This window comes from Poecilia reticulata, chromosome 5 (assembly GCF_904066995.2).
Source record: "Poecilia reticulata chromosome 5, P_reticulata-male-v2, whole genome shotgun sequence".
Taxonomy (NCBI): domain Eukaryota; kingdom Metazoa; phylum Chordata; class Actinopteri; order Cyprinodontiformes; family Poeciliidae; genus Poecilia; species Poecilia reticulata.
The window spans coordinates 5140832-5168102 of NC_088834.1; the positions used below are offsets into that span (position 1 = coordinate 5140832).

The window sequence follows — 27271 nt, forward strand, 5'->3', positions numbered from 1 at the left end:
AACCAGGTGTTAAGATGTTCATACCTGCTGCCGCTAGTCTGGAGGGGCGGAGTTAAGGAGTCACGGGGGAAGGGAAATCTGTGTCAACAAACTTTTAAATTAAAATGTTGGAGAACCCCAGGAGAACTACAGCAATTTGTTCTGCTAAAAAATTATTTGTGTTTTTCGACACAATATGATACCATAGATTTGTTTAGCTAAAATTTTCCTTTTATTTATTAAAAAAAAGACACTGCAGAACACAGCCCGTGGCACTAAAGTAACTTTTTAATTAGTGTGAACTAATTTAGTGACAGTACCCTCTCACGTCTAAACAACAGCAGAAAAAAACCTGCAAAAACACAGCAAACATTTTTTTTTCCTGTATTCAGACTTTTCAGCTGTGCAAACTCAAACAAAGCCCACTTCATCATAATGAAGCTCTGTCAGAGCGGATTGAAGGCCGTTGTAATGAATAATTATAGCATAGCAAAGGAAGATGGCAGAATACAAAGCAAAGAGAGAGAGAGGGAGGGGGAGCTGTCGAGTAAACAGGTGTGTGTCATGAATTACACATCTGGGCTGATGCACCTTACTTTTTGATGAACGCATTTGAAAATGTCTGTGTGCTTATTTGGGTTTTCATTTGCATAGCTAAAGAGGTAAAAGATATAACACGGATTTTGTTTTTGGAGAGCATGAAAAGCTTTTATGTTTAGGTACTGTCGTGATGTAATCCACCTTTGGGGTATTTAGTTAATTATGCTACAAAGAGATTAATTAGAGAGGACAGATGCGCTACGTGTGCGTGCTGCTTAACTAGTGCAACAGCGCCGTTGTTAACCCCACACAGAAACGCACCACAAGCACGCACACACACGGTGCCCTTGCTCGAAGCCATGTGCCCTGCTCTGTTGGTCACAGAGGTGGGAGCAACAAGCCGTGAAGCGGGGGACTTCCAGCTCAACAGTTCCACTGGCCTCTGACATCCCCCTCTAGTCCTGATGGTAAACTAACAACTGCTGGACTCAGGGATGCTCAGGCCAGCTTAAGAAGATAATGACCTAACAGCACAGCTGGGTCCCAAAAGACAGACAGAAAGTATCTTAAAAGACTGAATCGCATCATGTGTGTCTCCCTTTTTTTTAATTGATTTTAGTCAGTATGCTCCTCTATTACTGTACAAAAAAAAATCCTGAACACATTGCAGGTGTTTTTTGTAGCAAAATATTGTTTTAGTTTAGCCAAATGAGATTCCTCCTGGCAGATTGTACATTCTATGGAAGCATCTAGGGAAATGTGTTTATTCTTCAGCATCAGCTCATGCAGGATTTAGAAATCGGTCAGGTTTTTCTGCAAACGTAAAGAAAAGTTGGCTTATTGCTCTTGGTAAGGACACATTAATAGTAGTGTTTTGCAGATCAAGTTAATGCTGAAGTATAGCGTATAATCTTTGTTGTAGACAAATATCCTGTGTAGCATAGAACAAGACTTTTCTGAGGATGCCATAAATTCAAACTTACCAAATATTTTAAAAAAATAGTATCATACTTCTAATGAATGAGTAAGTGAATGTACTTGGCTTTGTTTTTAAACAAATTCTAAAAAAAATGTGGTTTTCATCTGCTTTCCAGGTAACCTGTTCTGTGAGCAGAGAATGTGAAACTTTTTTAGTTGTTTTTATGAAGTGATTTGGTAAAGAATATTCATTTAACGTCACTTATCACCTCATGTTGTGACATAAGAGTCCCTAACCAAGCCTCTTTTCAAATTGTGAGAACTTCCAGTTGTAATGTATTGTTCAGTCTCTTACATGTGTTTCTACAAACCAGACTGAACAATCAAAATCTGTCAATCTCTCCACATCTCATCCATCTCCTCCCTGTCCTTGAGGAATCCCGTAGATATTGTGGGAGTGTTTAAGGAAATACTGTTTCCGATCCAGGTGACAGGAACACAAAGGTGCTAGCATCCCTTCGTCTCTCAGGGATTTTTACATCCGATCCTCCAGGTCGCCATCTCAGCAACGATAGTGTATTCAGGTGGGATTTGGGAGGGATAGGAGGTGAAGAAAGACGGGATGTAAGTGCTCCTGTGGGACATAAGGGTCACTTCTTTATTTCTTTGCCTGACTCTATGCTTTTCTATTCTGGACATCACATGGCATCCCTGGTAGTTAATATGTTTTACATTTATTGTTTGCTCTTTTGCTAATAAAATGCTAATAAAGGTCACAGCTTGTTGACATGTAATTCAAAATGTTCAGATTTTAGAGCATTTTTCTGGTACACATGACCATTTGCATTTATGCATATTCCCCATTGATATGTAAATTAAAGGGGAGGTATTCTGTAAAATATTCATTTTTGAGCTTTATGTCATGCTCTAATGTTATTTCCTCATCAAAAACATACCTGAAGTGAACTTTTGATTTTTTTATGCATATTTGAGAAATTTTAAGGTATCCGGTGGCAGGAATTCAAGTACCTGCTGCCAAAAACCTCTTTCTTGCAGCTACTGTCTTCAGATAAGTTTTGCCTCACACAGCCCTCCTTCCCCACAACACAAGCCTCAGCTCCTTCAGACTAGCGGCAGCAGCAATTAGCATACACCTTGTGGAACTGTGTGTCTGCTGAGCTCATCATAGAAATTACTTCTCAGAATTAATTCTGTATAAGGAATTTACAGATTTTTTTCATTTGTAGACTTTAGACCAGCCCTCCCCACATTTCAATCCAGTCCATCTTCCAATACAATTTCTATCTCGGCTCAAATCACCTTCTCTCAAAGGTTTTCCAAGTAATTTACATTCCCAGTGATGTACTGCAAATATATAGTATCACCTCCAGATTAATGTAGTTTGCCACCAATAGCTGCCCTGCTGTAAACATATTTTTCGCCTCCAATGAGGATCTCTGCAGTTCCTGCTTGGTTATTTGTTTTGAATGCTGACCTTACAAAGCTTGTTGGTTTTGTTGAACTGCCACGTCTCTAAACTTAAACATGTATATTAACCTTCAGCTTTTGTCTCAGAGCTGACTGGTTTGTCTCTTGGTCTTCATGTTGTTTGTTCACCAATGTTTTTAACAAATGTTTGAGACCTTCACAGACCAGTTGTATATATAATGGGATACAAATTTCACACATGACTCTAATTACTAATTACTAATTTGTTGACTTCGAAAGACTACTCTGGATTTTACTTAGGTGCATCTGTGCTGTTTAAAATGAGTCTGGGACAGAGGAAACCAAGGACATGAAAAGCAGTTTTTAAAGGAGTTCAGTGTAACCACAAGAATAATCACACTTTGTTATTTGCAAGAAGAACCCAGAAGGAGTGGAAGAGGAGATGATTGGTTAGCTGGACGACTTTGGGAAAATGTCACCCCAAGATGAAGTTGACAAAATCCAGTGACTGTGTTGTTTGGGGTTACATAAAGAAGACATAGCTATATATCTGACAGTCTGTGATTAGGAGATGAGATGAGGTGGTGCTGCGTGCTTGGCATGTTTCCAGTCTTCTCTGTGAGGAGGAGCAGGGGGCAGTCAGGCACATGAGTGATTTTCAGTAAGGCGGGAAGCTTCCTGGCAAGGATTACCCAAGGAGTCGACTGTCATATCCAAAGGAACAGCAAAAAGACTTGTAGGATCTGTGGCAAAGAAAAAAAAAGGTTGGTATGAAGCATGGGAGCCTTGCAGGAAGAAGAGGAAGAAGTGCTCCAACATGAGCTCTTGGGACACTCAGAATCTAGTATGAAGGAGACAATAAGGGATGAAATCCAGCAACAAGGACCTTTATTATTAGAAAAGTGTGGAGAAAGCAACCTGGTGATCTTCTTCTTCAACCAGTCCTTTACACTGCCTCCTGCTGAGCTTTTGATGTTCTGCAGGAGAAGATGAAGCACAAAAACACACAAGATTGACAGAACCCAGCAGATGTGGCAGTGAAGCAGAACTTCATAGAACATACAAATTTAAGGAGCTCAATCATGTAAGAGCCCAATAAAATGTTTGATTGTAATGAGACAAAGTGTTGAAATATCACAAGGCATGTTTCTTTATTCTTTATTGCCAGGTGCATGCCTAAGCTTGTTGCTCTCCGTTTTTCTAAATTCTCCTTTTAAGTGAAGACAAATCGAAACTCTGCAATCCTGATTTATAAAACCTGTGGCATATCAATTCAGATTTGTTGTCAAATTGCCCATGCATATTGTCTAAATTTCATCCCCAAATTCCCACTAATAAACCTTATGATCAAGCTCAATGATGCAATGTCCACTCAGAGTATGTGTAAGTGAAGCGTGCATGCAAAAATGGCCGTTTTCACAAAGAAGAGATGAACTCTGAAAAACGAGTATACTTTCAAAAAACGCATCTTTACTTTACTTGCAGTTTGGATCTCTCTGTAATTCCTCCAGACAAGAAAGTCACTTACTGAAAGTTTCCATGGTTGTATCTGACTTCACTCCCTCAGCTGCTTTTGGCAGCTCCAGTGTGAAATCCTCTGGGAGTAGTTTCTACAAGAGCCATCCGCTTTTTTAAGGTCGAAGCTCTTAATTATGCTGGGTGTAAATGAGAGGACTGAAGAAAGAGCTGGCTGGCCAGCCAGGGGCCCCGTGTGGGGGTGACGAAGCTTATACCAGCACATCGGCTTTCTCAGCCGTAGGCTCTGCGCAGATGAAAGGAGGACAGAGAAAAAGACAGAACATAAGGCATGTCTACTAATGTGTCAACTCGGTAAGCTGGTAGGAGGATGAATAAAGCTGCTTCATCTCTAGCAGTATGAAGAAAAAAGATGTTACTCTGAAACGCATTACTAATTACAGTCTCAGTGTTTTGCTGTTATATTTGTGGATCACTGATGAACTAATTTGGTGGGTTCACAAATAAATTTACTGAAATTGGACAAAAGGTGTGTCCTGTTTGTCATCTAACTTTGTATCTATTTTTTTCACATATAGGAATTGCATTATTCAAGGTGCCACCCAACAGTCAAATGCAATGAAAGGAAACATAGCTTCAGCAATAGCAGGTTTAAATAGCAGCTATGAAAATGCTGTCATTTCCAGGACATAATAACCTTCTTCAGTCACCTCAAGAGGAAAAAGTGTAAACCGTGTAAACCATATTCCTATTCTCTCAGATATTATGTTTTATATATCAACATTCTGCTAATGCCTCAACCAGCTCTGAACTTGTAAGGTTTTATGTTTCTAGTGGTCATGCTCCATGTGTTTTTGGTACAGCCACAACATTCATAAACTTTTTTTCATCTTTTCTGAATTGTGCTTTTGATCCCGGTTGCAATTATGTGTAATTGCTGATCGATAAATTGCTTCCCTCCTTGACATTGTTATTGAAAAACAGTGTTTGACTCTGGAAACTTCATCACCCATTCAATATATTATTAATGTAATAAATAGATTGAGGAGGTGATAACTTTAATAAGTTTCCACTCTTGGGTCTGGATGTCTCATTTTTCAGGTTGGCTTGAAATGTTTGGGAGACTTAAAACTGATTGAGGTAATCAAAATGAAAGCTTGTGGGTTTATAAATTAATCCTGTGGAAGTGATTTTTGAAAAAGTTTTTCATTTTCTTCAGTTATTTATAATGCAATTAAAAATGATGCAAAATGCTGGTGTGTTGTAGGAAAACACTACTGGAAAAATTTAAATAATTTTTTGTAAGAGCAAAATCAAATGTTCAAGCAGATAAAAATCTTCAAATCAGATTTTAAGAAGGGTTTTAATTCATCTAAAAACTTAGTGTGCTTATCTGGTGCAGAGAGTTTTTGAGCCATTTTGTGTTTTTATCAGAATCAGTTAGCTGTTGGGAGACAACAGCAATGTTGATGTTTCTTTTTGTCACAGGTCTGAGTCTAGTTACAGTAGTTTTAATGAACTTGGAGTCACCAAATCAAATCCAGGCTGGTACTTGGATGCAGAACCAAATTAGCATGTCCACAATGGAACAGACGTATTTTTCAGGTCTCCATAGCTTTGTTTTAAATACAGGCTTCAGAGGGAAACTTTCACACTCGTGTATATGTGGACTGCAAAAATGTCTCTTTTGTGAAACATTGACATAGTAGCCCCGCCTCTAACCCAATGTATAACTCCAAATGTGTCATACGCATCATTCATAGCAACAACGGTAAATTATATTCTGCAGCAGCTCCAAAACCTTCTACAAAAGACTTCACACCTGCTTTTGTTGTTGGCCATTCTTGTTTTCTTGTTGAATGTTCTGCTAACCCAAAGAACTGTTAGTGTTTAGAGCTAGTAACAGTTCTGAGGTTGTAAAAACAGCATCTTGTTTTGTTCGCTGTGTTTTTGTGCGAATGAAAACATTTCTGAGAAGTGGTCTTGCGTGGAAGCAGAATTTTTTGAAAGCAATGATTCATTTTAAAAAAACAAACATTCAGGATCCATGGAGATCCTGAATGTACGAGTGAGATTCATCCAGGTGAAAATCTACGTTTGACTATTTTTCTGAACATGCTGCCTGTTGAGGTAAAGCTATTTAAGCACACAAAGTTCCAGGTAAAGAGGTATGAATTGATGAATTAATGAATAAGACTTGCAAATTACAATGCAGAACTAAAAGCAATGCAAATGGATGTTTTGTATTTTGACACACAGAATCATTTAAATTACTACAAATCAAACATTTCCATCAATAAGCAATCATCAACAAATCTTTACTCGCTTTAACAATTGTTCTTTTACTAAGATGTCATCATTCACTAACAAAATGAAAGTGAATAAATGGGAAGCATTATGCATTCATTTATACAAAAATGTAGAAAAAAACTTAAGGTCTTAAGAGTTCCAAGCACTGTTGTTTGCACTTGTGTCCAAAGTTTTGTTTTCTTGGCACATGTGTGGAGTAATGCAGGAATCAGTCAGCAAGTGAGGGACAAAAACGGAGGAAAGTGCAACAGGGAGATATGAAGAATGGTGGAGAGTGAGAGACGGTGTGAGAGATAGATATAGAGATGCAAGAGAGACAGCAAGAGAGAGTGAGAATTTGAGAGAAAATGTGATTTGGTCTGAGTGTTTTTGGCTGCATGCTCCATTTGCCCTCCTGACAGAGAGGCAGAGTGACGGGCATTGGCAGGAATTGAATCAGTAGATTAAACACCCCCGCTGCCTCCCCCTCGCCTTTCTCCATCTCCCCTCTTCTCGTCTGCTTTCTCTCCACTCACCTCACCTCCTTCCCCTCGTCACCAATTCTCCTTTTCCATAGACAGGGGAAATGTGGTGGCGATTGCAGGCTGAGATGTTCTCGCCAAATGTGGCTAAGGAGCCTTTGTCAGTGGTAAGATTGATTGTGTGATTAAATACCAGCAGTAGAGTATTAGTAGCCAATCTTGACCATTAGTGTCATCGAGCAGCAGAAATGCATCGAGTGTCTTTGGAAAACCTTTACTGCAAGATATCATCCTCAACGCTATCATGATAGAACTCACTTCTGTGTAGCAAGGCAATGTAAGGAGTCAAGATGATAAAAGCAAAGTACTTACACAAAGCCCCCATGCAAAGAAAGAGATAATCCTCCATACTCCACATGGTACAGTCATATTTTAATATCTAGGTCCTGCAATACCTACCAAAAGGTTCACACCCCTGGAATCTTTCACATTTTGTTCCAATCACAAATTCAGTGTATCTACATGGGGTTTATTGACAGACCAACACAAACTCTCTGTTACAGCTGCAGGTCTTTCAGGATATGTCTCTGCCATCTTTGCGCTTGAAAATTACTGATGTTTTTGCTATTTTTTGCAAAATAGATGAGGTTGGACCAAAGGTTGAGTATCTCTTAACGGATATATTTGATTCCTATCACATGTGTAGTTGGATTTAGGTCTTGATTTTGATCAGGTCATTCTAATACAAGAGTACTACTTAGTAGAGATGTGTAATAATGTGTACTTTGGTACAGATTGATAAAAATATAACTGATATTGATACCAATACTTTTTATTTTGTAAGTTTGATATATCATCAGTTTTCGTACCTTCAGATATTTTTCTGGTTTTCGGTTTGAATTATTTTGTTCTACTTATATAATTGCAAAACTAACTGCTATCCTTTTAAAGGGTTTTGACTCCTGTTTTGGGTGTTACCATGTTGACATATATGAATATTTCTCTGTGAAGCATTTTGTTACATTTGTACGTGAAATGTTCTGCCTAAAGAAACTTTTACTTGCATTTACACAGTCAGTCACCTACAGTCTGACAGCTGACATTAAAGGAATTACATAAAATTGCAATTAATACACTTCAGTTTTTTATTGTGAGAAAAAGTACAATGTTTTTGAGGATATGAATAATTTTGCAAGGTACTGAAAGCAGAAAAAAAGTATTTAACTCCATCAGTCAGCTAGTTTTAGTTTCTCAGTCAGCTTCAAAACTGCCATTACAGTGATAAAGCCATTCATTTAAGGGTTGACTCAGTTCTAAACGTCTGGGAGATTAAAAAAAAAAAAAAGACAGTCGTTTTCTTGAATTAATTTTTTTTTTCTGGGACTACTGCTCCATCCTCAACTAATGTCCTGGTAATTAAACACGCTGTCAAGTGATAAGTAAAACTTAAATCCTCATCAAATATCCTCCTTTTCTGCTCTAATCATAAGTTATACTCCACACAACTTCCAAGACACACCTCATTACCATATTTCCATTCCCTGCTTTCATTATGTTTCATTTAAATTGAATTGTCATTGCCATTTTGTCTTTGTGTTCTTAAGGCACAGCCTGTTCATTTCATCGTCCGTGCCGTGTTTCAACAATGAGAGGAATTGACTCGTGACAGGATTTTTCCATTCAAGCCCCTTGGGTGGTCTTAGTATAAGCTTTATCTATCTTTTTTTGTTGCTCTGTTTTTTGATTACAGCCTACTTGACAATCACAGACAGAGTTTACATTATGCATTACATGGCAAATCCTGGGAAAAGGCAAGCGCAGAAATGGTAGCCAGATTTTATTTATCTTTAGTTTAAGCTTTAACTTGTGGCTGATGTTGAATTAGGGTTGCTTAAGGACTGTGTGGAAAAAAAAAGACTCTTAAGAACTTTATTTCAAAAACAGCGTGGTTTTAATTGTTCAAATTGCAGAACAAATGATATCGTATAAAAACATGCATCAGTGTAATGTCTTGTTAAATGAAACTCAGCCGCGCTTAAATGTCTTTGACAAGATTAAAAAATGGTGCAAAATATGTTGCATAAACCAGAAATTGTATTTGACATTTGCTTCACACTTCTGTTCTAATTCTGGTCTTAGCCGAGGCAACGGTGGATAAAACCAAACACTTACTTGCCTGCATTTTCTTCTCTTTGCACTTTGATTTCACTACTTTCATCTCTTTTTCTGAGTTAAAGATACGCGGCTATTGATGGAGATCACCGGAGCCATGTGGGCAGGCTGGTCTCAAAGCATCATCGCTTTCACTTCTTCAACCTTTAATTCCTTCATGAACCCTTATTTCATGTCTCTATTGATACAAACTGGAGCTTGAGAGCCGATCAGATGTTATTTGATCCAACAGTGTGTTTTAAAACCTAAAATACTTTAAAATGTATTGCTATTATAATTTTCCAGTAAATATGTTAATATAGCTAAGCATGTACTCTAATAGGGTATATCAATGAACTATTCTCCAATGGCTGCATAAAACACATTAATGCATTGGTTCTGTTAATCATTATGGACAGCAAGGTGCAACAGTTTCATGATAAAGTGAAACTTTATAACCACAGAAGAGAGAAAAAAACTAGAACATATTCCCCTTTGAACCCGATTCAGTATATTTCTATTTTATGTTGTGCAGTAACATCATCTGACGCAGATCCAAATAACAAGGAGCTCTTTTGCAGTGTGCACCATGTTTATTATCCCATCCTGAATTCAGGTTGACATCCTCTGAAGCAGCACTTTTCTTTGATGAAAAGACCCTTTTCCTGCAGTCAGCCAAAGATGTGACTTAAGTGGACTTAAGCTGCAGTGAGGTAATGTGTCATTTGGCAGGTAGATAAACCTCTTCGCCATGCGCTGTCTTCCAAGTTATGGCGGACCCCGGTTCCTTTGGGCTGACCTTTCGCTTCAAGGAGGATACGCTGACCTGGAAATTCTACTGTGCTGATTGGTTTAGGAGCTTGGAGATGCAATCTGGTGATGAATACTGAAAAGGTCAAGGCAGCCTTCTCTGAAGCAAAGCCGTTTCGTTCGGTTCCATGCTGTCTAAAATGCTCTGATAATGCCTCCTACTCTGTCTGTGTGTCTCTCTCTTATTCATTTGTTTCTATTATTGTGTTGGACATTGTGTTTTAGTCGCAGCTGTGTGTCTCTTCCCCCTAATGAGTGCTCATTAGCCTCTGAAATTATATGCGGAAAACTGAATGCCCTCTGCACTCCCGGTATGTTGGCGTCTATGTTGACATATCAACTAAGCTAAAGAGATTGATAAATCTTATCAGGAAGTATGAAGTTGATTGTATGTGATTCCAGTTTAATGTTTAAGAACAAATAGCTCTAATTTCAGGGAATATCAATATATTCTGAGGAATGTATTGTAACAGCACTGTAAAACTAAAATGTTTGATTAACATATATACCTGTTGTTACGTAGCTGTCCAGATTCCATTTTCTTAACAGCTGTCATTTTATGCTGACATATTTTCAATGCATATAGCCTGACAAAAGAATCAAACTAGCAATTATTCCAAGCATTTTTTCAATCTGATTCATTGTGGTCAGAAAAGTATATATGTTATAAATCTTAATAGTAAAGCATTTAAAGTAATTTTACTCAGAGAAATAAACAATCATAATATAACAGATGGACTTCCATTATGTAATATATAAGGTTGTAATTTTAAATTGAACTAAACATGTTGGAAAGTTTACAAATAATTGCCAATGGATGTAGTGTATAATTACCTTCTTTCTAATCCCAATCTTTGATTTGGTCCCTAAAGACTTTGGACTTTTTCTACAATTTTATTAAATTCTGGTCCTGAGGCCAAAAATGGAAATAAATAGTATCCAATAATATAAAACAAAGCAAAGACATTTAGCAAAACTTAAATATAAAGATGTAGCTAAACTAAATCTGTTGCAGATTATGTCCATAGATCAGTATCCACAGATACTGTTACAGGAAGCTTAATAATACTATGCTTTTGGTGTGCTAATAAAGCACATCAAACGTTCAGTGATGTTTGGTGTGATCTGGACTCAGGTAGTCGAGATTGAAATAAGGGATAGCTTCAGCAGTGTTGACAAATTTTTCTCTAATATCACACCTAAAGCCAAAATGGTGATTTGTGAAATGTGGATTTAATATTCCCCGACTTATGCTTCATAGCTTTTCTTTCAATTTTCATTTGTCTGAAAAGTAGTCTTTTAGCAATTTTAAGACATCAGAATAAAGTCCATGTTTGATCCATTTAGTGTAGATGCAACTCATCTCATTCAGGTTTAAAAAAAAAAAAAAAAGGTTATTGTGGTAGTTTTATGCAGTTGTAAATATTAGAAAAATTGTGCTGACTTGTCCGGTACCTGACTTTACTGATGTAAACACACAGAATGTCTTAGTATGTCAAAAATACTTTTATTGTGTGAACTGAATGCATGTCAAGATTAAGACCAGAGAAAATCTTTTAGCTTGGCAGATCTTTTTATGTGCTTTAAGGCTTGTCTTAGAGAAATGATGTGATGGAATAATGTAAAACAAGAAAGCTTGAAATGACATTAAACTGTCTGTGCTACAGTTTGTAAATTCCAACAGCGATCCAAAAATGTAGAGTAAATTCTAATATTTTAAAACACTCCATTAAAACAATTATGTGAGACTCAATATCTAATGATGAAGTAATGCTGCTTAATCCTCCATCACATACAGTAAACTGAATTCTTCTTTTTTGTATTGCAAGCTTCAGCTTCCACAGTAACCAAGATTATTATCTATATGAGGGAAATGATTTTTCTCTCCATTTCTTCCTCCACTTTTCTCTCGCTCTTCAAGACGCAACTTGCCCTCCAAGCCTGAAAAGGATTCTAACTTCAGAAAGATATCTCCCACTTACATCCGTGGCTCTCACCCTGCCAATGCAGAGTTAGCCTTTTCTTTCATGCTCTGCCCCTGGGATTGTCATATCAATCTGCGTGACCTGATTACGAGGCTGCGGTTGGCTGCTAGAGCATTGGATCAAACAATCTCACCACTGTCTAATTAACACTAAAGTGTCATTGCTGCACATCACTGAATCATCCTCAAAATGTAGTTTGGCGGTTCTTCATGTCCCACTCTTGGTGCCTGAACAAGTCATTCATCTTGTAAAAAGGTAAAAATGACTGACAAGTAACGGCTGCACAGTGGCGCAGTTGGTAGAGCTGTTGCCTTGCAGCAAGAAGGTTCTGGGTTCGATTCCCGGCCTGGGGTCTCTCTGCATGGAGTTTGCATGTTCTCCCTGTGCATGGTGGGCTTTCCCCGGGTACTCCGGTTTCCTCCCACAGTCCAAAAACATGACTGTCAGGTTAATTGGCCTCTCCAAATTGCCCCTAGGTGTGAGTGTGTGTGTGCATGGTTGTGTGTCCTGTGTGTCTCTGTGTTGCCCTGCGACAGACTGGCGACCTGTCCAGGGTGTACCCCGCCTCTCGCCCGAAACGTTGGCTGGAGATGGGCACCAGCACCCCTCCCGACCCCACTGAGGGAAAAAGGGTGCAAGAAAATGGATGGATGGATGACTGACAAGTTTAGACATGTGGGTTTAATTTGAATTATATAAATAAATATTTACTAAAAACTGTTACTTGTTGAGCTGATGAACTGGAAAGTTCATCAGCTCATATGCTGGAACTTATGAAGTGGAATGTTACTTTCTTTAAAATACTACACAATACAAGTGAGGGTCATCTTTTTAGTGGGACTTGGACAAGAACCTTCTGGATAGAAAATGTTGCCAATGTCCAATAGCTCAAAACTTCATCTCAATTCAGTTGGAATTCATTGCTAATTATGGTTGGCAGCAAAACTGAGTCAGTCCCGAAAGACCCCATGTGAGGTCCAATTTTACAGCAGGAAAAATATGCTACCAGCTTGGTCTTAAGTGTTTTTTGGTAGCTTTTTCACTACTACTAAAGTATGTGGGTGATCTCATTACTTAAATTATCAATACCCCTGGCAGAATTGAGTTCAAAATCATTTTCATTCAACCAAGAAGTTTGTTTCTAACATCTGCAGGTTTTAAAACCCAAAATCCCACTTTTCTTAAGTAAGCATCAAGATCCTTCTCATGAACCGCACAGGACTAGAGGCAGTCCTTGTAACACTTACTGGGAACACGTTTGACTTTGTGCTGAGAATGCACAGTCAACTTTAAATTTGGGTATATAAGGACAGAATATTTCCTAAAAGTAACCCAAGTAGCTTCCACAAAATACTTAAACTGACACCTTTGCAAATCTCCAGATCCATAAAACAAATGTGGAGCTGACAATCAATCTCAGATGTAACCCTTAGCAGTTCCACCTGAGTGATCTGGTCCACTGATACCCTGCCACTGCCACCAAAAAACTATAAAAAATCAGGAGTAAAAGGTACAATAATTGCATTCATTTTCCCATGACCCACCGATAAACAAATTCCAATTAAAACAAGGGAACTTAAACAGTTTCCAGGCAATTTGTAATAGTTTGCCCACTGGTGTTTGTCCTTTTCATTTACACTCCTCACCTGGAGCTCCTCACCTTGAAATTGATGCTTTTTTTAATGCACCTTTGCTGAATCTGTAGTTGCAACTAGGCCTGTTGCGATAAACGATAAATCAATTAATCGCACGATAAATTAAACCTATCGACCTCATTTTAATGATTGGCTTTATCGTCTCTGCCCTTTCCTCTTTCTGTTGATGACACTGAATGAAAAAAGACTCAACTCCGGTGCTCTCCACTGACCCTCCCTTCCTCATTTTCTTAGTGTAATGTTCAGCTCCCACTACAAGAGTTATCGGCCCATTTTCAAAACCTGAGTGACCACACATTAGCCGACAGAAACCCTAGGTATAACGGTTCAATCGTGCCATGTGTTGTCCAGCCACATGGGCACAAAATAATGGCTACAAGTCCAGTTAACTAATTTTAATATCAGGCATTAATCAATGCTTTGCTAGAATCTACCTATGATGCATGTGGCTAGAGTCAGCGTAAAGTCCTGACTGAATGAAAATTGTTATAACCTATTTATGCCACGTTAACGAAGAACAGCTGGAAACTTACCGGGTTTATCAACTGAGGTAGCAATTTGGCTCCAACTCCTCCCCTTGTCATTTCTATATTCTTTGCACAAAATGTTGAATAAACATTAATGTTGTTTCCACATATCATCTCCAATATCGCTGGACTTCGGGTGGCACCATGTCAGCTGTTTGGGATTCCCCTCCGTAATTTCCCCTCTAAAAGGAAGGAGGAGAATCCGCGCTTTCTGATTGGCTACCTGTCACATTCAACAGGCTGCATTAAGCTCCAAGTCGGGGAAAACCCCTGATTTAGATCAGACATCACCTCATTAGGCTGTGCAGGGTATGCATTCTACTAAGGACGAAGTAATTTGAGATGTCGACAGAACCGACAGTCTACCGTAACACACCACACACTGCAGGATGATCAGTTACAAAATCACCAGCGACAATCTTAGATCGGCCAACGTTCTAAGATTGTTTTAAGGGGAAAATAGGGGCAAAAACTTGTGTGATGTGAACTATTGCATCATGTAGTCGGATGTGCCCGTCTTCTCTATTTAAATCTAGTGATTACTGAAGGGCAATATAGTATACAGACTTCATAATTTTGGTTGAATGCAGTATTTATTTCCACTTTGGCTTTATGTTGTTTAGTTTTTATTCAAGTATGTTTTTTGTTAATGGAGACTGAGAATCCATTTTATTTTTGGTTTTGTTTGTTTAGTTCATCAGTTCCAGTGTTATGTGTTCGTTTGAAAATAAAGTGTATCGTGTATCTATCTATGGCAGGAAATTGCATGCATTATTACGTCATTTCCATTAAATCAGTGTCAAAAGGTCTTGAAACAATATTATCGTTTATCGCAATAATTTTTAAGATAATTAATCGCTCAGCAAAATTTGTTATCGTGACAGGCCTAGTAGCAACACTTATTTTCTATAAATGATTGTAAAACGGTTTCAGTTAGCATGACAACATGTGTTTGTGTATGAGCCTTAAAAGACATACCAGGGAAAGATATGACACTTCCAGGTGGATACAAGCAGGAAGCCTTCTATTGGCCTGTATTTAACAGGTGTATAATCATTACTCCGTGATGGGCCAGTGTGACAGGAATGTGAGCTGACTATGTGGTACTCTGCTCTGTGGGAGTTCAATAACGACAGCCAGCCATTCCTGTCCTTGTCATCCTTGTGTCTGTGTGGCCTCATTACTCTGACCGGTGACACATCTTCCTCCTGGACGCCTTTTTTCTGCCATCTCTCATCTTAGTGCTGCATCATGGCTCTGGATTTGTATTATCTGTTTTGGGGGTTTTTTATTACTAGAGGTGAATTTATTTTACATCATCTAAGGACAGAAGGTTTTGCCCTTTTATTGGGATTGGACAACATAAAGGCAGGTCACTGGCAGAATAAGAAAGGGCTGTCTGTAGAAAGAGGACACCAGACATCACCTCATTAGGCTGTGCAGGTTATGCATTCTACTAAGGACGAATTAATTTGAGATGTCGACAGACACCCAATAAATATTTGAATTATTCATAACAAATGGAGAAATTCATAATGTCCCAGATTTGCATTTTAGCATAATTGATTCTTGAGAAAAGATGGAATAATAAATCAATGCTGGCCTCCTTTTACATGAAAGATCCCTCTACATTATCTACCCAACCCCTCTCTCTTCTCAGCACCATTTTTTTTACCTGTCATTTGTATGCTTTTCATTACACATCTTCTCCCTCATGACACACCAGTAATAGCCTTGGAGGAAAGCTAGTAAACAGTTTTGACAAATTAAAATCACCCAGCTCAAGTGAAGAGACTAAAGCTGTACACCAAGGGAAGGAGGAGTTGGGTTTTAGCTCGTCTTTGCGATGACAAGACCAGCTCAAGAACACGCTGCACACATGGAAACTGTGTTTCACTCATTGTGCTGTAGCAACACAATGGTCCATTTTCAAAGTGGGGACCCAGGGCAGTGGCACAGTGAAATGTATCACAGATGTTCAGAAAACAGAGCAGGGTGAAATATTTTTAAATGGTTTCATTTATTACATTTTGCTGTGGTTTGTTTAGCAGTTACCTTTGTACCACTGGCCCACAGTTTTTCAGAATGATGAATAATGTTGACATGCATATTTCACAGATGCATGAATAATTAAGTAATGACCAAAAAAAACCTGACTATTTTAGCCAACATGTATGTGACAGGTTTATTGAAACTTTGGGGTCATGCAAACAAGAAACAGTTCTTTGCTATCAATGCTAGAAAAATCTAACAATGACTTGTAGCACAACCTGCAGGTTGTGCTACAAGTAGTAGTCTTAGACTACAGAAGTAGTAGTCTTAGACTCCTGATTAGACTCCTGCTGTATCTGCAATCTCATGCATTCAGTGAAGTTCAGAATGTGTTGTAAAAAATTAACAGTGGCTGACAAAATAAACAGAAAAAACATTCTTTTAAAGTTTAAACTTCATAGTCAGTACCAGAAAATACTGCACTGCAGGCAGTTATTGTATACGATAATGACTACAAAAATGTTCTTAACTTCCTGTTCAACAAAATCACTTTCCATCCAAGACGCTATCTATCTTCATTTCCCATCATGGCTCGCTGACAGGGGTTTCCATCATGTGTCATTATTGGTGCAGGAGGAAACTCAACGGAACAATCCGCCAGTCTGGAGAATGAATCAATCACTGACTCCTTGTCCCACCCTGACAGTTCAGCTGGGAAACAACAGGAGCTTTGTCCCTCCATACAGACCCGTTTGAACCCACGCTGGATTGGTCCTAGGAGGCTCAAACCGTGTTTACCTGGTAACTGGGATTAAGAACCGCATGAGTAACAGCAGAAAATATCCATTTTGATCAAAATGCTTGTTTTGAATTCACACCAATTTCATGTTCTGATTTCTAAGAATGTTCCCTTTTGAGATGATTTGCACATAGCAGCTTTAAAAATTCAAAAAATATTGACAGATTTCTGTAAGTTTCTTGATTTTTTGTGTCTATTGTGTTATTATTCATGTGTTCAACACTCATTCCTTGTGTCATTTAATTTTTTTTTATTGATAACTTAGTTTGCATTTGTAGTTAATTTGATATTTTTGCAATGTAATGTGATTTTTATTCATCTCCACATGCACTGATTTGAGGTGGGGCTGTAGTTGTAATTCCTTTTATTCACCAGTAGAGGGAGAGTGTTGGGCGTGGTCTGCTGGGAGCTTTGTTGATCACACTGTCTAGTAACAGACTCACATGGCTTCCTTACTTTGTCCTGTAAAAATACAGGTTAGGTTAGTAGCAATAGTATTTTAACTGCAAATTACTGTTAAGGTTAGAAGATTGTTAATATGATAACTTACTTCTATGTCTGAAAGTAAGATTTTTGATAAATCGAAAGAAGGTCAATTGAGTTCTGCAAAAGCAAGCTCAATTCACCAGTAGTGTTTATTAGGTAAGGTTTGCTGACCTCAGCATGTTTTATTTAGTTTAAATGTGGCTCCAGGACTAGAGTAACCTTTAAAATATGGGATTTAATGTGAGTATCATACACTGGTAAGGTTTTGTGAGTTTTTGGTTAATAGTGATTTTGACTTTATCTTTGTGTTTGGTACGGAGAGATGTTTAATATGTTTTCATAAGTTGCTTAGTACAAATAGCAGTAAAGCGGTAAAGGTGCTGTATTTATATTTCAGCCTAAAGCTGTGCCATAAAGAAATGCTCCAAATAAAAGTAACAGTACCTCATAAACATGGACATTTTATGTTCTTTACACAAGAAGTAGAGTCAGAGGTTAAAATGGGAATTTGGGGGAAATGCTAAACTATAAGAATTGTGAAATAACACAGCTATGTAATGAATAAGCACCAATAAGTATAATTTTATCTTAATAAAACCAGACCCTACGTGCCGACACCACCTCCCACGTCTTCCTTACGTTTTCCTCTAAAATACAGAAGCTTTTAGCACAAGAGAGAGTGATTAAAACATAATTTTTTTCCTGAGAAAACCAATGAGGAAGCAAATGTTTATGTCTTTGCTCCAATTTAGAAGCTTACTTACATTTTATGTGCTTTGCCCTAAAACATTTTTAAGAAATCCCAAATATGTTGTCTTGACTTTTTAAGCTTGTTCTATGAAAACAGTGGGTATATATCTGGCTTCAATTGAACCTTCCAAACAGACAAATATCCATATCATTAAATTGTAAAATTAGTTTCAGATAATGTAAAGGAACATTTGGCAATGATTTGGAGCAGCTGTCACACAGTGTTGATGGAAAGCACAGAAGATTTGTGAGCAGAGGCCTTCAATGAGGTGGGATGGGACATTTTTTTTCAGTTCTACCTTTTTAGAGTCTCTGGAGGTACAGATGTTATACATCAATGGTTACAATAATAGCTCCATCTGATCCTGACCTTTGCAAAAAAACAAAACACACAAAAAAAATGGTTGTTCATCAAGCCTTATTACAGCAAGATGCTCAACAAATCAAAAATGTTTAAATGCTTTCTTGCCAGCATGAAATACTCATTTTCAGTCAAACTGAACTTTTCCAAGTTATTTAATTCGCTTAAACTCCTGAATTGTGTTGTTGTGATTGATTACGCATTTTTAGAATAGTTTAAAATTCAGTAAGATGTGTTTTCACGTTGAGTCAGAGTTGATACTAAAAAACCTAACAAGGCTTACATCAACACTGAAAATGTATCATTAAGCTTCCTGAGTTTCCAGTCAGGCAGATCAACCTGCAGCCAGCAGGGAGTTCTGGTTGACACTCAGACTCATTTTATGGACACAGTGAATTTCAATAAATAAGCAAAAGTATGTGGAGAGCGAGAAGCATCCTGATGAAAACAGAGAATGAAAAATTGAGAGTTGCTTGGGTCATCTTCTAGATCTAAGATGTTGTGACTTGGTTAAAATTCAATTAAATCTGAGGCAGGCTTCCCAATCAATCTGTGATCTTTATCAAGGCTTTGCCTCTCAGATCTCTATCTCTCACAGCAACCCATGGGAAATGGAGACGACTTTCATGACAATAGCTGGACTCTGTGCTATTGCTGTGCTGCTCCTTTCCCTCCTTTGACAAACAATGCTGACTGTATTGACAACCTTCACCTTGAGAACTGGTCCCAAGTAGGAAAACCCTTTCTTCTTCTTCATTTCTTTAAGGAGATTTAGCAACATGTCAATTAATAATTCATGAGGCAACACTGGTTCTCTTTGAATATTATTCTCACTTTCCCCATAAGCTCTAAAAGTAAGAAGCAGCTGAAAACAATCCAGGTTTATGGAATAATGTATGCAAACAGATGCTCTATATGTTAAATACACACACGAATTGGATGTTGAAGCAGCTAGTACAGAGTAGAGTGCTTTGCTTTCATACGTGGTCAACAGTCCTCACCAACTCCCTTAATCTCAAGCTCTCCTCCCTCACTAGAAACTGTCTCCCGGTGGTTAATTACTTTCTTTGATCTAGCTTTTTCTACGTCTGCATGATGTATAACGTTCTGTAAATGTAATGAATATGCTCTGGGCCAGTTATCTGATGTTAAATCCTGGCAATATTGACAAACACCAAGCGTGTTTGTGTATGCATCTGGGCACATTAAAGGCTTAAAGTGTTTCAGCTGAAAATTGCATCAGCAACATAAATTTATGAATTACTCAATGATATTTCTGTATAACATAAAACTAGATGAATGCAGCACCTCATGGGAAAAAAGTCTGAAATAATGATAAAATAAATGTTTGAAGTGACATAAGATTAGAAGTGGATTTTATAATGATTTTCCTTTATTTTTCATGTTCTCTTATTATTTAACAGTGCTGGTGTTTGACGTTAATGCTGTCTTCATTCATATACAGATAAAGAGCTTTTTTTGTCAGGTGAAATTGCATATCAGGATTTTTTTAGGGCTGGTTATATAAATAGAACGATTCAGTTCTAAATTGGTCAACCACAATAAAATATTAAATATAGAGAGAATTTATTGCAACAACCCCCCTTCAAAGATAGCTTTCAGGCACAAACACTCGTTACAGATCAGTCTAGAGACAGTTCCAACCAGCATAATTATAATTTTATATACCATATTAAACCACTTTATTTTTGTTGTACCCAAGATTAAATTATTCATTCTAATTTAAAACCAGTCACAAATAAGGCTGTAGTGTTACAATAATCTCATGATACGAAATCATACACAATATTCTGCTCAAGATACAATATATATTGCAATATTCAGCAAGCGATACAATTCAATACACTTTTGCAATTTTCTGAAAGATTTTAGAGGGACAGAGTGATTTTGGTGACATTTTGTGACTGTTACAAAATTATATTGAATAAATTTTACTAAAAACTGATTTAAAGCACCAACTACACAATACCTGGCTCTGGGTGGACACAGACTTAAAGTCGACAGCTGGACAAAATGAATCAAAGAAGTGGTAAGAAAACAGGTTTCTTTTAATTGGAACAGTACAAACTGTAGCTTACATGCATTTATAAAGTCAATAAAGTGCACCAAGTACCTGCTCTGAATAGTTTGATACCTTTTTATCCTCGACACTTAACATGTGAAGGAATCACTCTAAGCCTGATTACCTAATCACTCTCCCGGCGAAGCAAGCAGTGAGTGAGCAAGGTGACAGTTGGATGTTACGATACTTGCGGATGAATATCGATTTTTTTCTAGGAAAGAAAATATCGATATATATCACAAAATTGATATTATTACACAGCCCTAGTCACAAATAGACTAAAAGACATCACAGTTGTTAGGCTCAACTCTGGGACTAAAACCATTTTTGTTACCTCTTACCCCGGGTCAGATTATGAGGAAGTGATGTGACGTTCACAAACGATCCGGTTCTTTTGAAAGGCCCTTTACCCTGAACAGTAGGACTGGAGTCTCATTTAGTGAGACCTATTGTTTGTTTTTATCACTTAACATGCTTATAATGCCCAGTCAATACCCACATCATCAGTTATTATTTTTAATTATTGTAACATTATATTTATTAATTATGTTGAGAAACTTGGAATCCACACTTTCTGACTCTGTAAAACCTGAAAATGCCCTTTGGGAGACTTGTTCCTGCTTTTGTTGTGGCCACTCACATATTTTTAGCAGTCATTTCTAATTTCTGAAGAACATCTTAAGACTCATTACTTGCATCATAACTCACAATGGGGTTTCAAACCAAATGGCCCGGAAAAACATAAAAACCATGCTCTTTTAAACAGACACCTTGACAAAGCCGGCAAATGGGAATAAATATCTTAATTATTCACTAAACCATTAAACTTTACAATATGACTGGATTACTTTTTTTGTCTATTAAAATAGAAAATGTTTTAAAGTTCAGATCTTTTGATATCCTGTAATATTTAATGTCTCCTTCTGAAATAAAGACGCAAGCTTTAAAATCTCACACGGTGTAACTTGGAAGACAGAGGTTCCTCTCTATCAACACTGTGTTCGTAGGTGGCACATGATGGATTTCAGATCGGCGCTCTTTCCATCTCCGCACAGCAGAGATTGCTTGGGGATGCTGGCGGGTCCCTGACAAGCACGGCCTCCTCCATGGCTCACCTTGATCAACATTCAGCGTTGCCCCCTGAATTCATCACAGGCTGTGACAACACGCCCTAATTTAAGCTTTTTTATTTCATATAAGGTGATACACCTGCTGTTGGCGGTGATGAAGGTGATTAACTATATTGCCACAAAATTGGAATGAGAACCTTTCATAGAAACTACATGTATTTTTGATAAATACAAGAATTGATGCAGTTATTTATCCTTGTCAGGGTTGAAACAGACTGCTCTGCCTGTAAGGCAGTATTAAAGTCCTGTAGCTTTTAAGCAGAGTAGATTTACCTTTTTTTATATGTACACAAATAATCAAGAGCGATGATTGGACAGGAAATACGTACGTTTTGTGTTTCTGTGTGCAGCTGGGACCATTTCAGTAAGTTCAGTGGCAGTTTTTGACAACAGTCATATGACTAATCGCTGAGCTTTACCACATTTTCACAACAAGATAATAATGAGCTTCATAAACTTCAACTCCTAGAGCTACTCAAAAAAATTATGTGCAGCAAATCTCCCAGATGTAGATCTGGGAATCTGATTTCCTATTAATAAATGGGCATTTGATCTATGACTAAATGTACACAGTAAAAATGCGTGTTGAATTAACACCCAAAAGTGTTGATCACAAAACATAATGTGGTGTTAAAGTAAATAATTGACCCACAAGGTGTCAATATCAATCAAATCCAATGGAAAATATTCAAAACAATAAGCAGAAATGGAAAGTTTAACTTTTCTTAAACCCATTTCAGTATTATAGACCAATGTTAATTTGATAAAAAAAATGGGTGTCAATCTTTTAACATTTTCAAAAGTGTTACTTTAACACAGATGACTTGGACAGACACTTTTGGGTGTTAATTCAACACTGGCATTTTTACTGTGTACACAAATACCTTTAAAATGAACATGAAGCATTACACAGGATTCAAATGATAGTCCATGTAGGTTTTCTAAAACTAACACATCCAAAGTGCACAGGAGACGAACCTGATGAGTATCCACATGCACCCTGGCACCGCCTGCCTTTTTCATGACTTTTGGATAAGACTTTGTGAAGAATTATCAGCATGCCTCGAGTACAGCAACCCAATCTGCCCATCATGCTCCCTGCTTGGTGACATTACAAAAGCTGATGTGGAAATAATTAAATCCCACATGCTTCCTGCAGTACTAAACATTGCAATGAAAGCAACACTTAAGAACTAGATGAATAAACTGAGGTGATTCCAATTTATTTCAAAAACTTATTACATTATGTGTGTAATGAAAGAATATTTGCTTGTAAGGAAAAGAAACAGCAGAATAAATTAGAATCGTCATGGTCTCCCTTAATAAAACGCAACACTTAGTGTGTTGGGGGACATAGACTCGTTGGGTGTCCTTCGCCTTGCAGGTTGAATGGTGGCAAGATTCATTGAAATCTCAATAAGAAAACATTGAAATTTTCATAAAATGTAAGGGGATATTTGTGTTAGTAAAACCAAATATTGATGTCTCAATCTCTATCAATTTTCTTGATTGGTTGCTTAAAGTGCATACAAGACAAATGACCCGAAAGTGTATGTCTTTTTTCTCGTCTCGGTTAATCATTTATTTTACAGAATAAAATTATTGGTTCTAATTTGCTCATCAACACCAGCTTGTGTTATGTTAATGTTATTGTAGAGATTAACTGTCATAGTTTACCTCATTAAGTGCAACTTCTCAGATGGCTTTGTCATCAGCGGGATGTTGTGAATGGGTTTCTGAGACAACTAAATATGAATCACCATGCAAATGCAGTTTGTAATTATGAATGTACATCAAGAAAAGAAGAAAACAATAAATGTTGTTTACTCTCCAAAGACTCTTCAGCAATAAATGATCCCACAGATGTAAACAAGAGGTGACTGCTGAAACATGAGTTTCCATTAGTTACCCACTTAGATTAATGCTGCCACAATTACCATTCATGCAAGATATTTATGAGCTGGATATATATATATATATATATATATATATATATATATATATATATATATATATATATATATATACAGTATACAGATCTTAGTTTATTCCAGCCCTGTTTAGTCCGAATTAAAAATTTAACATCAGCTTCAATGTCATTTTTGCTTACGTTCAAGGACATTCTTGTTCATGCCACAGAAGGCGGCTGCAGATCTACAAAGCTCATTTTTCTTTCAGATCTTTCTTCTTCTATGACTTCTATGACCACTGGCCACTGGGTCCAGAGCTTTCACTTCCTCTGTCCCCTCAGCTCTGGAATTAGCTCCCTCCTCATATATGCACCACTAACTCTGGCTCTTTTTACATGCCGTCTAAAATCTACCTTTATGAAATGACTTTCTCTGTTTTTTCCATTTTATTCTTCAATCTAGTTGCACATTTGAATTTCATTTTGTTCCTCTAATACAAATTTTTAGGTTATTTTTTACACTTGTCAGTTTGCCTCATTTTACTGCAAGGTATGCTAATAAACTGCAATATTATTTCATGTGAAAATACTGCATAAAACATTGTATCAATTTTTAAATGGAAGGATTTTTTATGAAGTTTTCACTTCTTTCTTTGTTTCCCCAAGTATTAAAAGTGTGGCTTGCATTTGTGTTTAGTTTCATGTACTCTAAAATTAAATCTGGTGCAATTACCTTTAAGTGGCCTTTAGTCACACAAAATCTATAAATAAATCCATCTATGCTTATTGTTGTAATATGAAAAAATGCAAAAAAAAGAAGAAAAAGGCTGTAAATCTTTTTTCCAAAAAAGCTCCAACTCTTTCACTTCTGCATCTTTGTGATGACTGTTTTCTTTGTTTGTGGATACATTCTCCAAAACCAAGCTTTTGCTGCCAGGAACAACTCCAGTGTTTCAGGAGTATCAACGTTTGGATACCAAAGCAAAAAGACACCTAGTGGGTCTTTCAGAGACGCCAAGGGGTCCTGACAAAATATCAGCATTTGACACCCTGGGATGAGTGTGGGCTCCCTGAAGCCCTGCAGCAGATTTTTTCAAAAACCAACCTGCTGACTTTTGAGAATGAAAACAGCTTGAAATAGCTCTAAATTTTCTCTGTAAATATCACTGACTTCAAAGACAAATTTCACTCTCCCCTCTGTGTCTTGTCCTCTCTCTCAGTGCACTTTCGCTGCCATTTCCCTCCAGATGACTGCTTTTATTTGATATCAAACTAATGAGATTTCCATTCTCAAAGCATATCCTCGCAGTGCCTGGTCTTAAAGAAGATTCCATTTATGTATATACCCTGGATGATATTTGTTTTGCATATTTACATAAGCCACATCCACCATATCTATATGTTTTCCAAATGCCAATGTTTTATTCATGCACTTCATCATTTTTTTCCTACCCTCCGCCACTTAAACCACATAAACTGTCTAGAAGAGTGATGTGTATTATTGGTGTATTGAACATATAATTTTGTTTGGAGCTTATGTGGGTGAAAGCTTATAAACAGTCAGAATCATACAGAGCATTTACAATTGATATCTCCTCAACCAAACTCACTTAAAAATTATTTTATTTGTCCCTGCTTGAAGGACTCATCAACTGAACCGTCTTCAAATAACATCACGGTACTCCTTCCTAATCTGCAGGTGCTTTGTATTGTAATGTGCTGTATTTGGCAGCAGCAAAGGCTCCAAATGCGAAGCTTATCCCCAGCGCTCAACTGACAGTAAATGAGCACAGTGAACTTAAACACAGAGGATGACTGACATCCCAGCTGAGAACATGACAGCGAGCACTCAGCCACACTGGCAGAACCTCTCACTCAGGAAAACATCAGTTTGGGAGGGACAGAAAATCACATTTAATATTTGTCTTCCTCAGGCAAATCAGGCACAAATACCCACTCTCATATAGACTGATGAATAGTATCAGAGAGTGAAGTGCTCAGAGTCCCAAGATAAAATATTATTATAATTGCGGGAACATGTCCAAGCTGTTCTTCTTTCAGTTTGTCTTCCTACATGTCACTTTTCCTTGACACATATGCACACACATCTTTTTTTATGCACAAACATGCACACAAGCGTTGAATTATGGATGAATTCAGAGACACTGTGATGATACACATTTTGTCATGTCATCCTTTATAGCGTTGTCCTTATGCTGCCTACAGTTCACATTTTGTCATTTGACATTTACGGAGAGGCTTATGGCAGTCCTAAGTGCTGTTGCGCTGCTACTGCTGACATTGAATTCAAACTGGATGAATGCTGGCAGTACCTGAAGGCCTGCACAGCTCTCACTACAAATTTGTGCTCGTCTGATCGGCTCTTCTAGGAAGGAAAAATTATGCTTTTTTTATGCATAGTCATGTGAATTCTTGAATTTCCTGGAAAATTACATTAAAAGGCCCAATACAAGATGCTCAATTTAGAGGAAAGAAAACCCTAACCATCTGTGCAAACTTTTATATCTAAGAATACAATGATCTTATCAATCATGAAGAACCCCAGACATGAGGCAAGTATTGAAGACCTTTAAACTTACTTCGGTATACAAAAATAGCTAAGCCTGCAGCTTACAGTCAATCAAAAGCCTACATAACAAGGAGGTGATTCATAGACAACTGACAAAATGTGCCATACTGTATGTACAGTCTTCTGCTTTGTCACTGAGTCACTAAAATACTGAGAGTCTTTACAGTGAGAGGCAGAAAAGTGTCAGAGTTCTGTGCAGTGCAAAGAGTTGGTGGAGAAGAAGCAGGGTCTTCCATGTGGCTTTCAAATTCTCTAAAACACTTTCAGTTTGCAACACTTTCTGCAAAGTTTTGCAAGGCTGCTGTACTCTGAAGGCACTGGTGACTACTTAATAACTCACTGGGTTATTACCAGCACTGAATATACAATAGTGCATGGTTAATGTTAGTTGCTAAAGTGTTATTTCAGAAATTAGCACTTGAGACTTTCTGTAAGCAAGCATCAAGTCAAAATTACTGCAAAAGATTGCTGGTGATCTTCGTCCCTGTCTTACAGCTTTTTTCTTCTTGCGTTTGTGCGTAATTAAATCAGACGCCCTCATATTTCTCACTATTGAACTTTGTCATTTCCTTGTTTTATATTTGGAAAATTATAATTAAACTGTTTAAAGACTGGTAGATATGTCTAGAAGTCAACACAGCTTGCTAACATGCAGGATTAGCTATATTCTTCAGAAGAATATAGCTAATCCTAATATAGTTAAAGTTGTGCTCACCTACAAGAAATTTGTCTTTGGTTCCACTTTCCTATGTCTTACATACAAATAAAAAAATTTTGGGATATTTTTTTTTTCTTGTTGGCATGCATCTCTGCTGTTTTTAACTAAATTGGAAGAAAATGTTAAATTAGTTAAATTAGAGCAAATATAATTGGTATTAATGTGACTGTTAAATGTTCATCAGAGAGACAA

General features: G+C 37.4%; 1 long non-coding RNA gene across 2 annotated transcripts in view; it reads right to left on the reverse strand.

The window, feature by feature from the left end:
* Nucleotides 1–1616: 1616 nt before the first annotated feature.
* Nucleotides 1617–27271, reverse strand: part of LOC145551638 (uncharacterized) — a 41615-nt gene continuing 15960 nt past the window's right edge. For both annotated transcript variants that reach the window (XR_014087509.1, XR_014087508.1), the window contains 3 exons: nt 4415–4648; nt 3805–3863; nt 1617–3629 (listed from right to left, as the gene is read on the reverse strand). This is a non-coding gene — a long non-coding RNA (uncharacterized LOC145551638). The remainder of the gene's footprint in view (nt 3630–3804; nt 3864–4414; nt 4649–27271) is intronic.